The sequence below is a fragment of the Pteropus medius genome, unplaced genomic scaffold, assembly GCF_902729225.1.
Source record: "Pteropus medius unplaced genomic scaffold, Ma_sr-lr_union100, whole genome shotgun sequence".
In the NCBI taxonomy this organism is placed as follows: Eukaryota; Metazoa; Chordata; class Mammalia; order Chiroptera; family Pteropodidae; genus Pteropus; species Pteropus medius.
Genome location: NW_024344370.1, coordinates 9,309,362 through 9,322,262, shown reverse-complemented (window position 1 = coordinate 9,322,262; position 12,901 = coordinate 9,309,362). Strand labels below are relative to the sequence as shown.

The window sequence follows — 12,901 nt, the reverse complement described above, 5'->3', positions numbered from 1 at the left end:
ATTTATCTTTCTCTGTCTGACATTTCATCTCTTTTATTAAGATTGTGGTCTATTCACTTGAAACTTATATTAATGCTTTAAACATTTTCTAGCCAGAAGTAAAGATGTTTTAAGTCAATTATTCCATCATTGACTAGTCACCCAACCAAGAATAATCTTCATGTTTCATGTGCATATTGGGATCATTTAAAAGACAGCAACGTGAAGATATGTTAAGCAATGTTATATATCATCTTCAAAGTAAAAAATAAAAGTAGTTCCCCAAATAAATATCATCATCAATTTGACTTAAGAAAACAAATCATGAACTCATAAAAGACATTTCAGAGGGTATGTAATAAGAAAATAAATAGTAGAATTTATTTTAATTAATTCCAGTACTCTTCTGAATATTTTTTGGATGATTTGAAAATTCAAATCTAATTGGTATAGTTCTTACCTTAAATTTTTTTTTTCTGAATAATTAACTACATATGAAAGGTGGATGATCTGGACTCTGTGATATTGCTCTCTAATAAAAAGAGCATAGTAACTTGATTCCATTGTGTTAATGTAGTATTCAGAAGTGTGAAATAAGTAGGAGTGTTTCTGTGAAGTTCATTAGTTGTATTATGAAGTCCAGCGTAGCCAATTCAGGAGGCTTAGACAGTGGCATTATACCTGGAGCCCAAGAAAATGGAGTTTTAAGCACTCCAGCAAAATATTAAAACATTAAAAAGTAAGAACTCCCCTCTCCCCTTTTTTTGTAGTGAATGAGAGCTTCAATTGAAGATAGACTGAATTATTGCTAGGCAATCATCAGGCTGTTCTCCTGAGCAGAGAACTTCCATTTAATAGTGAATAAAGGTGAAGCAAATCCAGCCTGTCTCCAACAAATCTCTCTTTCAAGAACCGTATTTCTGTTAAAAAAAAAAAAAAAGTACCTGAAGAAAATGACTAAAAGAAGTCTGAATAAAAGAGACAGAGATCTGTAGTTACCTAAATCTCGGCCATGGCAGTATTAAATGCGGCCCCACAGGAAGATGTGCCCTCTACTCTAGGGGTTGAATGTAACTTGAAGCCACTATTGTTCATATTTTGAAGGTGCTCATGTTATATTTGGCTCAGTTTTCTTCGATGAGTGACCAAGTGTTATGTTTATTTTTTTGTGTCCTATTGCTTTTAAGATGAATGAAAGAATCCTATTGGATTTCTGTAGGAGGGTATGGACAAAAAGAGAGAGCCAAATGTATTAAAGTAGAATCACTTTGACATGGGTTATCTCTTTCTGAGTTAAGAATGTATTTTTATCATTGTGTGCAAGGATATAATCAGTGAATTCTCTGATAACTGATTAAAGAATGATAGGGCTACTTAGGGGAAGAAACGAAATGCCACATGAGATAGGAAATGATATCAGTCGTCTGAAATAGTAACTGCAGGTACTCATATACAACAGAGATTTTTGTTTGAGCCTGTCTACCACTGGGATCACAACGTGTCAGGGTATGACTTACAGACTGGTGGGATCGGCCAGCAATGACATATTGGCAGGATAGATTGGGGAGTTTCCTAGGGGAGAAGTCATCCTCAGAAAAGAAGCAGGTGAGCAAACAAGCATGGCCCAGTAAGAAAGAGTCATCAAAAGGAAAGGAAAGTATGTATACAGTATGGTGTTTTTCCCAAAGATTTGTCTTTTAGCATAATTCCAAATGAACTCCTATCTCTAGCTAATAAAAAGAGAAAGGAATCATAGCAAAGTGCTGACAAAAGCTTTTTCACTGAAATCTCTATAAAATCTGGGCATCACAAGAACAATATTTTACTTTTTATTTTAATATTTTAATTAGTATGTAAATATTCCAAATTAAAATATTTTATTTATTTTTTAGAGGTTCTTTTATATTTATTTTTAATTTTTTTAATTAAGTTTATTGGGGTAACTGGTTAATATAATTATAGAATTTTCAGGTGTACATTATAATTTGACATCTATATATTCTATTGTGTGATTACCACCCAAAGTCCAGTTTCCTGCAGCTACCATATATTTGAGCCCCTATACCCACTTCACCCTCTCCCTACCCCCCTATATTTGACCCCCTTTACCCTGTCTACCTTTCCACTCCTCCCCCATCCCCTACCCTCTGGTAACCACTAGTCCATTGTCCATGTCCCTGAGTCTCTGTTAAATTAAAATATTTTAATTAATATGTAAATATTCCATTTTATTCTTCATTTCTACATAAATAGCATGACTTTATTTCACTAAAGCATTCATACACAATTTTGGCATATCTACGCCCCACCAAACAGCTGTAAGAAGCAACTATTGGTGGTGCTCAGTGGAAGCAGGCTGAAATGAAAGAAGTTAAAAAATCAGATGCTTTATAGTAGCTAACAGGATTTGCTCATGAAGATGAGGGATATTTCCTGTAGAATAGGGGCATTTTAGGGGGACAAAAGTGCTTTAACAGTAAGGCAAGTGCCAGTAAAATATGGGTTATGGGAATGCCTATATGTTCCAGATACAAAGATAAATCTCATGAATAGGGCTTCGGCCCCTAGGTTCCTCTGCTCTGGGGTCCAAGGTGTTCTAGATATTTATTAGAGCTGAGCTGGAGCAATGCTACATTTTGGCAGCTATGCCAGTTTGTGCTTCCACAGTGGGGAAACCTGTGCTCTCTTCAGGATGAGTGCAACATTCCTTTTTTAGGTAAAATTTGGCTAAAGACTTCTAAAATGATCAGTGTGCCATTATAAGGAAAATATGCAGAGCTGATACCTTATTTTGATTCACAAGATTGCCCCTTCATTTGCCAAACGGATGAATGTGGTGAAAGAAAATGTGCCTCTCAGTTCTCTCGCTTGGTACAGGGAGTGAAATTAGCTCCTGCTGATTCCGTCTGAAATTCATCAGCTAGTTGGTACTGCTTCTGACAGGCTGCTTCCAGCCAATAACTGAGCCTGGCAGGTGTAGTGAAACAGGCCCTTTTCTGAAAAATACAGGACTACACTAACGGGTACATTGCCTTAGACTTCTCATCAACTTTGCCAAAAGTATCTTCGAACTCTGCTCTAGTCTTAAGGCCCTTCCTGCCCCCACTTTCCTTCTTCTACCTCTCCTCCATAGGACTGGGCCTGCTTCATGTTCTCATGGCTTTTTTCCTTACCCCACTCCCCAAGTTTTATTCATACATAACTGACATGCATAACTGTCACAGTTTAAGGTATACCACATAGTGGTTGACTTATACAGATTGTGAAATGATTTGATGTAGTCCACGTTTACTTTTTTTTTAATTTTGTTGCTTGTGTTTTAGGTGTCATATCCAAAAAAATCATTGCTAAGACCCATGTCGAGGAGCTTTTTCCCTGTGTTTCATTAGTATAGTTTCAGGTCTTATGATTAGTCTTTAATCCATTTTGAGTTAATTTTTGTGAGTGGCATTAGAGGGGTATAGTTTCATTCTTTGACATACGAATATCCAATTTTCCCAGCAACATTTATTAAAGAGACTGTCTTTTCTCCACTGAGTGTTCCTCACTCCCTTGTCAAATATTAGTTGACTATATATGCTTGTGTTTATTCCTGGCCCTTGGTGCTGTTCCATGGTCTATGTCTGTTTTTATGCCTTTACATAAAATTGGCTGTTTTGATTACATAGCTTTATTGTATAGCTTAAATCAGGAAGTGTAATGCCTCCAGCTTTGTTCTTCTTTCTCAGGATTTCTTTGGCTATTCAGGGTCTTTTGTGATTCCATATAAATTTGGGATTTTTTTTTCTACTTCTGTAAAAATGCCATTGGAATCTTGATAGGTTTTGCATTGAATTTAGAGATGATTTTTGGTAGTACAAATATTTTAATAATATTAATTCACCCAATCCATAAACATGAGATACCTTTCCATATATTTATGTCTTCTTTGATTTTTGTCATCAATGTCTCATAGTGTTCTTGTAGAGATCTTTCACCTCCTTGGTTAAGTCTATTCCTAAGTATTTTATTGTTTTTATGCTATTGATTTGGGATTTTTCTTTATTTTTTCTTTTGGATAATTTGTCATTAGTGAATAGAAACGCTACTAATTTTGTATGTTATTAGCCAACTTGCACGTGCTACCCACAGTAAGGATCACCGCAAGACTCTAAACCCAGGCTTTCTAAATGCAGAAGAGCTAAGGCAATCATTTGATACTTTTTCATTGTTCATTCTTTTATGTTTTTATTCTAACGAAATATATGTTATCATGTTACTATAGTCAACAGTTGTTCCTCGTGGTGTTATTAGACCATTGAGTCATGTTGCTTAAGATTATTCCAGTTATGAGAATAAGTACTAGAGTCCTACTTTTTCTCTGATATTTTAAAAATTTATATTCAACAAGCTACAAAAGTCTATATACATTTCAACCCAATAAATTGACTTCTAGGAATTTATCCGGAGGACATAGTCACTGATAGGCTTATGAAAATGCAAACAAACAAAACTGGGCTGTTAGTTATGTTTATTATAATAGTGGAAAAATATAAGTAACATAACATCCAAAAGAGTAAACTGGTTAAATAAGTGATAATATATCCTCAAAGGAAATGCTTTGTGAGCATGAAAATTTTTAAATAAATAGATAATTGACTTAAAAAAAAAGTGTTTCCTAGAAAGTATTCCATAAAATGCTAGTCCAGCAAGTTGTTCACAGGCATTTCAGATTCTCATCCCAGTGGTTAAATGTGTGTGGGAAACACTCAGAACACTTTCATTTGTAACAATGAATATAATTTAATCTGGTTTAAACCCTTAAGGGAATGTCTTGGCTCATTTAATTAAAAGTCTAAAGAAAGTAAATATTCAACGACACTTCAGATGAGCCTTCAGCTCCATTGTCCTATGATTCTCTCAGCTCTGTCTTCCTCTGCATGTTGGCTTCATCTTCAGACTGGCTTTCCTCATGGTCACAACTATTGGGGAAATATAATAAAAGTTATACCAGAATGTGATATGCATCAACAGCAATCACTAAGAGATTACAAAGACAGAAAGAAATCTCACCCTTTATACAGGCAAACAGATACAATCCATTACATATATGTGATATGTTATTAAGATAAACAATAACTAGTCTTAAAGTAAGAGGTCTTGACAGCAAAATTTGTCATACAGAGTTCATTCTAAATTCATTTGATAATTTGGGTGATGATCTGGGTTAGCTAATTGACTTTATTCAAAGGAACTGTAAACTTCTCATATCTTTATGACAAGAGGTAATTTTGCAACTTGGAGTGAGACACCCTGCTAAAATTAGGCTTCTACTCTTTCAAAGAAAATGAGAGAGGGATTCTATATTCCCTGATGATTACATCTCAAAAAGATGGCTCTCAGATCCTTGAAAAAGACATTCTGGGGTCACAAAGCTAGCCTAAGGCTTCTTTAGCCTTTAAAAGAGTTTGCATACTTTCAAAGAGACCGAAAAGGAATTTACAAGTTACTTAAAGTAAATGCTCTATGAAAAAGAAGGAAGAATGTTACCTCCATTATTTTCAACAAAGAAAATGAAGCCTCTAAATTTTAATTTGTATTTGCCCTTATACAACAAAGCTGCCATGTGCTTCCTCATCCAGATTGAGAGAGGGGGAAAGTTAGAAAGAAAAGACATCTTTCCCCTCAAGTATAGAAGGAAAGTCCTTCTCTTTAGTCTGATAGAATAAATTTTACAAAACAAAAAAGATTATGCACATGTTGGCTTAGTAGTAGTAGTGAACTGGTTAACTATTAATCTCTTAAACAATAACTCTGACCAAAACATTAGAATTACTTGACTTTGAGTCTTTCAGAACACACTCTTGGAGCTAGAGGTTAGTCAATTCAGCTTAAACCACATACTATCAAACAATAAGGGGGAGCAGGAGAGGAAGAAGGAGAGGGGCATCCATCTAGCAAGGAAATCAGTAGCATAGTTTGGAATAACATCTTCAGACTCTCATTGCAGTGTTTCTCTGCCCCTCTCCCCCTCATGCCTTCGTGTTGTTATTAAAGAGCTACGCATTTATTTCAGTGATGCTTCTATTGCCCCATTCTGCCTCGGAATTCCTCTTGGTCCCTTCAAAGTGGTTTTTTAGTGTGATATCCTAAGTAAGGGTAAAACATCTTTTGCGAATGAATTTCACATCAAGTAATGGCCAAACGTTACTAGAACTAAGACAAGTAAAAAAAGAAAAAAAGAAATTGCATTGAAAAATTCCATTGGTTTCAGAATGGAGAGAAAATTATTAAATAGCTAGAAATATTTTCTTGTATGGTTTATGAACCTCCTCTGAACAATAGCAGCAAACAAAGTTCTGCTTTGAATGGGGACATATATATTTGAATGTAACTGTTATAAAATCTTAGTTTTAAAAAATGTCTTGATTCTTTATAGTAAAAGAAATTGCAAATTTTTGGTATGTGAATCATTAATATACAAATAACCCCAACTTCAAAATTATAAACTAATGGTCTGTCTTGCTAAGTAGTCTGGCAAACATTAAATATAATTTATTGCAACCCTTTATTATTTGAAAAAATCTCTCAATTCCTGGCAAGCTGGCTGAATCATGAAATACCACCTCTTGTGAATATCACAGCTGTAATACATTACTTGGCTGGACTGCTGCATTTTGCTTAGCTGGTAGTGATGGCATACAAACATTTTAGTGCATCGTGGTGCACTAATATTAAAGGGTACAACTATTCATTCCAAAATTGCAAAATTATGTTGTAAAAATGATAAAATTAGAGTGGAGCTTAGTCATTGCCTTTAGGTACCTGTGGACAAAGGTGTTGTGATGGTTAATTGTATGTGCTGACTGGACTGGGCCACATGGCACCCGCACATCTAGTTAAACATTGTCCTGAGTGTGTCTGTGAGGGTGTTTCTAGATGAGATTAGCATTTGACTTGGGAGACAGTAAAGATGTCCCTCCCCCAATGTAGGTGAACCTTATCCAATCTTTTTTTAAATTGGCATATAATTTTAATCTTTTTTATAATTGGTACATAATTGACATACAATATCCTATTAGTTTCAGGTGTACATCATAGTGATTTGACATTTATATACATTATGAAATGATCCTCAAGATAAATCTGTTACCACCTGTCATCATACGAACTTATTACAATATTATTGACTATATATTTCCTATGCTGTGTGTTATATCACCATGACTTACTTTACAACTGGAAATTTGTACCTCTTAATCCCCTTCACTTAGTTCATTTGCTCTCCAACCTCTGCATTTTGGTAACCATCAGTTTGTTTCCTGTATCTATGTCTGTTTTTGTTTTTGGTTTTTTGGTTTTTTTTAGATTCCACATGTAAGTGAAATTATTCGATATTTATCTTTCTCTCTCTGACTGATTTCATTAGCATAATATCTATCTTCTATGTCCATCCATATTGTAACAAATGGCAAAATCTCATTTTTTATGGCTGAGTAATATTCCATGGTATATATGTACCACCTCTTCTTTATCCAGTTATCTATTGCTAGATAGCTAGGTTGCTTCCATATTATAACTATTGTAAGTAATACTACGTGAACATAGGGGTACATATATCTCTTTGAATTAGTGTGTTTTCATTTTCTTCAGATAAATACCCAGAAATGGAATTGCTGCATTATATAGTAATAGTATTTTAATTAAAATATTTTTTCAATTATAGTTGACACACAATATTAGTTGCAAGTGTACCACATAGCGATTAGACATGTGATATAACTTACAATTCTAGTACCCATATTCCATTGATTGCTTCCATATCATGGTTCTTGTAAATAATGCTGCAGTGAATATAGGCGTGCATACATCTTTTTGAATTAGTGTATTTTCATTTCTTTTCGAGAGATTCCCTAGAAGTGAAATTGCTGGGTCAAGTGGTAGTTCTATTTTTAATTTTTTGAGGAAACTTCATACTATTTTCCACAGTGGCCGCATCAATTTACAATACCACCAATAGTTCACGAGAGTTCCCTTTTTTCCATATCCTTGCTAACACTTGTTTATTGATTTATTGATGATAGCCATTCTGACAGGTGTGAAGTGATATCTCATTGTGGTTTTGATTTGTATTTCCTATATCTATTGGCCATCTATGTTCACATTGGAAAAATGTCTCTTCAGGTCCTCTGCCCATTTTTTAATTGAATTGTTTGGGGTTTTTTGGTGTTAAGTTTTATGAGTTTCTTATATATTTTAGATATTATTAACTCCTTTCTGGGTATATCATTGGTGAATATTTTCTCCCATTCATTAGGTTTTCCTTTAATTTTGTTGTTTTCCTTCATTGTGCAAAATTTTTAGTTTGATATGTTTATTTTCTCTCTTTTTTTTTTCTCCTTACTTGAGGAGACATTACAAAAAAAAAAATAAGAGCAATGTAAAAGTTTATTGCCTATGTTTTCTTCTAGGAGTTTTATGGTTTTGAGTGTATACGGTATAAGAAAGTCATCCAGTTTCATTCTTTTGCATGTGTCTGTCCAGTTTTCCTAACACCATTTATTAAAGAGATTGTCTTTACCACATTGTATAGTCTTGCCTCCTCTGTCATAGATTAATTGACCATGTAGGCATGGGTTTGTTATTGGACTCTCTATTCTGTTCCATTGTTCTATATGTCTGTATTTATGCCAGTACCGTGACATTTTAATTACTATAACCTCCTCATAATATAGTTCGATATCAGGTAGAGTGATAGCTCCAACTTTGTTCTTCTTTCTCAATATTGCTTTGGCTATTCCGGGTCTTCTGTGGTTCCATGTAAATTTTAGGATAATTTGTTCTAGTTCTATGAAAATACATTTGGTATTTTGATAGGGATTTCATTGAATCTATAGATTGCTTTAGGTAGTATGGACATTTTAGTGATGTTACTTCTTCCTATCCATGAGCACAGTATATTCTTCTATTTATTTGTATCTTCAATTTCTTTCTTCATTATCATTTTCTGAGTACACGTCTTTTACCCTGTTGGTTAAACTTATTCCTAGGTGTTTTATTCTTTTTTTGATGCAATTATAAGTGAGATTGTTTTATTAATTTCTTTGATAGTTCATTATTGGTGTATAAAATACAACTGATTTCTGAATAGTAATTTTGTACCCTGCTACTTTTCTGAATTCATTTATTAGTACTAATAGTTTTTTCATGGGACCTTTAGGGCTCTCTATCTGAAAATAATGACAATTTTACATCTTCCTTTCCAAGTTGGATGCCTTTTCTTTCTCTCTCTTGTCTGATTGCTGTGCCTAGGACTTCCAATATGTGCTGAATAAAAGTAGCGAGAATGGACATTCTTGTCTTGTTCCTGATCTTAAAACAGAAGCTTTTAGCTTTTGCCATTGAATATGATTTTAGATGTGGGTTTGTGGTATATAGCCTTGCTTATGTTGAGGTGTGTTTCCTTTATCCCCACTTTGTTGAGTGTTCTTATTATAAATGGATATTAAATTTTGTTAAATGCTTTTTCTGCATCTAATGATACAATCATATGATTTTTATCCTTCATTTTGTTTATGTGGTGTATCACAAATAATTGATTTGCAGGTATTGAATTAACCTTGCATTCCAGGAATAAATCCCACTTGAACATGGTGTATGGCCTTTTTAATGTCTTTCTGAATTGTTTGCTATTGCTGAGAATTTTTACATCAATTGAAGGATATTGGCCTTCAATTTTCTTTTTTCATAGTGTGTTTGGTTCCAGTACCACAGAAATGCTGGCCCTGTAAGATGAGTTTGGAAGCCTTCCCACCTCTTCAGTTTTTGGAATAAAAGGAGGATAGGTATTAATTCTTTAAATGTTTGGTAAATTCATCTGTAAAGCTATCCATCCGGTCCAGAGCTTTTCTTTTTTGGGAGTTTTTTGATTACGGATTCAATTTTGTTAGTAGTTCAGATTTTTGGTTTCTTCCTGATTCATTTTTGGAAGATTATATGTTTTTAGGAATTTACTCATTTCTTCCAGCTTGTCCAATTTGTTGGCATATAATTTTTCGTAATATTTCCTTATAATCCTTTCTGTGGTGTTGGTTGTCACGTCTCCTCTTTCAATTTCTGATTTTATTTAGGCCCTCTTTGTTTCTTGATGAATCTTGCTAAAGGTTTATTAGTTCTGTTTATCTTTCCAAAGATCCAGCTCCTAGTTTCATTAATGTTTTCAATTTTTTCTTTTAGAATCAATTTCATTTGTTTCTACTCTGATACTATTTCCTCTCTTCTTCTCATTTTTGGCTTTTTCCAGTTACTTTAGGTGTTAGGTTAAGTTGTGACTTTTCTTATTTCTTGAGGTAGGACTGCATTGCTAAATTTCTCCTTAGAACTGCTTTGGCTGTGTCCCATAGATTTGGGGTCATTGTGGTATCTTTTGATTTCTTCTTTGATCTCGTTAACTCATTCATTGTTTAGCCTTCACATGTTTGTTTTTTAATTTTCTTCTTGTAAGTGATTTCTAGCTCATACCATTGTAATCGGAGAAGATGATTGATATAATTTTAATATTCTTAAATTCATTGAGACTTCTGTGGCATAACATGTGGTCTATCCTAGAAAATGTTCCATATGCACTTGAGTGTATATTCTGCTTTGGGGTGAAATGTCTTAAAATGTCAATTAAGTTCATCTGATTCAATGTGTCATTTAAGGCCACTGTTTCCTTGTTGATTGGATGATCTATCCATTAATGTCAATAGGGTGTTAAATTCTCCTGCTATGACTGTATTCTTTTCCTCTATGTCTGTCAATAGTTGCTTTATATATTTAGGTGCTTCTCATTGGGTGCATAGATGTTTACAAGAGCAGTATCTTCTTGTTGGATTGACTCTTTTATCGGTGTTCTTCTTTGTTGTTACAACCATTGTCTTAAAGTCTATTTGTCTAAGTATTGCTACACCAGCTTTTTAAATTTCCATTTGTATGAACTATCTTTTCCCATCCCTTTATTTTCAGTGTGTGTGTGTCTTTAGATCTGAATGAGTAACTTGTAGGTAGCATATGTATGGGTTTAGCTTTTTCAATTCATTTAGCTACCATATGTCTTTTGACTGGAGCATTTAGTCCAATTACATTTAAAGTAATTACTGATAGATATGTCGTTTATTGCCATTTTATTATGTTTTCTGATTGTTTTTGTAATTCTCTGTTCCTTATTCACTTTCCCTTATATGTTGATGACTTTCTATACTGTTGTGATTAGATTCCTTCCTCTTATAAATCTTTTAGATTTTTGGTTTGTGATTACCATGTGCTTCATATATACCAATCTCTGTTTATAGCAGTTTAAGTCGATGGTTGCTTAAGTTTGAACACATTCTAAAACCACTATCATTTTTACTCAGTCTCCCTGTTCACCTGAGCCAGATGGTCCAGGGGTGTCCTTTGTGTGCCCTCCTGTTGTAGCTGAGCCTCGAATGCTGTTGGCATATCAGTGGGTAGCGTTGACTCTCAGCTTGACTGGCTATGAAGGCTAGCCATGACTATAGTGGACACGCTCTTGTGCAGGGGATGACTCCTTAGAGTGTGAGTCTCTTTAGCAGCACTCTGGTGCCAGCTGAGTCTGCCCTACTGGTGTCATTTGTGCAGCTGGTTGGATGGTACTCTGGTGTGGTCTGAAGGCAGCCACTAGGTGTGTACATCCTGGCTCCTCTTGGAAGGGGAGGGATTCTGGTGCAGGCCAAGGTTAGCCACCATTTGTGCCCAGCTTGGCACCTCCTGGTGGAAGCTGCAAAGTGATCTGCAGTTGGTTGCTTCTTGTGGTGGTCTTGTAGGTGCTTGGGAGAGGCTATACTATGAACCAAGGCCAGCACCACAATGTGTGCTGAGGCCCGATGGGCTAGGCCTGGGGCCATTTAGCAAGAGGTACAGAGCACATTAAGGCCAGCCACTGCTTGTCTGGGGTTTGTGGACCTTTGGGAGATTTTAGAAAAGTTTGCAGCAAGGGCAGATTCAGGTCGCTTGTATGGAAAAACAGCTCAGGGAGGATGAGGTGGGTGGGGCAAATAGTGTTACCCAGATTTAGTAAGCACCTAGATGGGAGAGGAAGGCTCGACAAAAGAGCAGTGATGCCTGCCAGCACTTCCATCCCTAGAGAGAGCCTTCTGCTTTTACCCTGAGGCTAGACAATTCAGTTCCCCCACTTATGTCCCTGGCATTTGTAGGCTGCCACCCCTGCACTGTAGTCCCGAGCCAATGAGCCAGCCATTCCAGAGAGCCTGAGACTCTAGCAGACCTCTCACTCAGAAGCAATCCTTACTGGTTTTCATAGCCAGGTATTATGAGGATTCCTCTTCCCAGCACTGGTGCTCCAGGTTGGGGAGCCCTTGCCCCTTCCTTCCAGTCTCTCTGTGGCTTCTTCCTATCCTTAGTTATAGAACCTCTGTTCAGCTAGTCCTGAGGTGGTTCTCAATGATGATTGCTCTATAATTTAGTTGTAATTTTGATATGGTCGTGAGAGAAGGCAAACAGTGTTTTTGTACTCCACCCTCTTGACAGGAAGTCTGGTAGTTTTAATTTAAATTTTTTGAGGAACCTCCATACTACTTTCAGTAGTGTCCCACTTTACATTCCCACCAACAGTATAGAAGGGTTCCCTTTTCTCCACATCTTTGCCAGCACTTATTGATTTATTGATGATAGCCATTCTGACAGGTATAGGGTGTATCAAAACCACCATCTCATTGTGGTTTTGATACACATTTCCCTGATTAGTGATGTTGAACACCTTTTTCTCTGTTGGCTATTTGTATGTCTTCTCTGGAAAAAATAGTGGTACAGTTTCATTCTTTTGTGCATATCTGTCCAGTTTTCCCAGCATACATATTGAATAGACTGTCTTTAGCCCATTGTATAGTCTTGCCTCCTTTGTCCCAAGTTAATTGACCATATC

The 12,901-nt window shown here is 35.5% G+C and overlaps 1 long non-coding RNA gene across 1 annotated transcript in view; it reads right to left on the bottom strand.

Annotated features, from left to right (window-relative positions):
• Window positions 1-4,075: 4,075 nt before the first annotated feature.
• LOC120608227 (uncharacterized) overlaps window positions 4,076-12,901 on the bottom strand; it is a 302,358-nt gene continuing 293,532 nt past the window's right edge. Inside the window, exon 3 of the long non-coding RNA XR_005654343.1 lies at window positions 4,076-4,940. This is a non-coding gene — a long non-coding RNA (uncharacterized LOC120608227). The remainder of the gene's footprint in view (window positions 4,941-12,901) is intronic.